The sequence below is a fragment of the Equus przewalskii genome, chromosome 27, assembly GCF_037783145.1.
Source record: "Equus przewalskii isolate Varuska chromosome 27, EquPr2, whole genome shotgun sequence".
In the NCBI taxonomy this organism is placed as follows: domain Eukaryota; kingdom Metazoa; phylum Chordata; class Mammalia; order Perissodactyla; family Equidae; genus Equus; species Equus przewalskii.
Genome location: NC_091857.1, coordinates 31,466,700 through 31,467,581, shown reverse-complemented (window position 1 = coordinate 31,467,581; position 882 = coordinate 31,466,700).

Sequence of the window (882 nt, the reverse complement as noted above, 5' to 3'; positions counted from 1 at the left end):
GGGCAGTAACGCTTGTCTCCATGCATTAGAGGGTGCTCCCTGAAGCTGTGCGGTTAACAGTTTGGAACCAATTAGGGGTATTTTACTCAGAATTTTTTTTTCCTGAGAGATCTGTGCCTCCCTTCATCTTGCGGTTTTTGGCAGCCACGATCATCTTTCCAGCCAAATTGGGCTAAAGAAGCAAGCAAATGAGATATACTGATAAGGAAAGCGTTCCTATCATATTTTCTCCATGGATGTACGGTCCCGTATGGTCAGCCCTAACTGTCTGTCTTTAGATAGACTGTTTATGTAAGTTTCTAGGACACATACCTTAATTTTTGCCATCTCCATTTTTTGAAGCACGTATGTGAGCTCTTATGATCCCTCACAAGGCAGCATGAAGTGGAAGATGGAACATAAATCTTGGAAGAAGGCCACGTCTTCATGGCCCGGGTCTGTTCCATGACGTTGGGTGACTGGTCAAGTCACACGTGAGCCTGTCTTTCCTCATCTTTAAGTCGGAGTGGAGTGTCCAACCTCTGTGAAATTAGGAAAATGGTTTCTCCCTTGCGCTACCGAGGGCAGAATTCAATAAGATTGTGTATAGGTAAAGGTTTAAAACATGTTACTCACGAGTGCTAAATTGATAGTGACACAATTAAACAGAGGAGAATCACAGAACTCTGTCTTAGTTTGAGAGGGCCGCCATGACAAAGTACCATGGACTGGGTGGCTGAAACAACAGATGTTTGTTGTCTCACAGTCTGGAGGCCAGAAGTCCTAGATCAAGGCGTCAGCAGAGTTGGCTCCTCCTGAGGTCACTCTCCTTGGCTTGTCGACGGCCATTTTCTCCCTGTGTCTTCACATGGTCTTCTCTCTGTGCATATCTCTGTGTCTCAA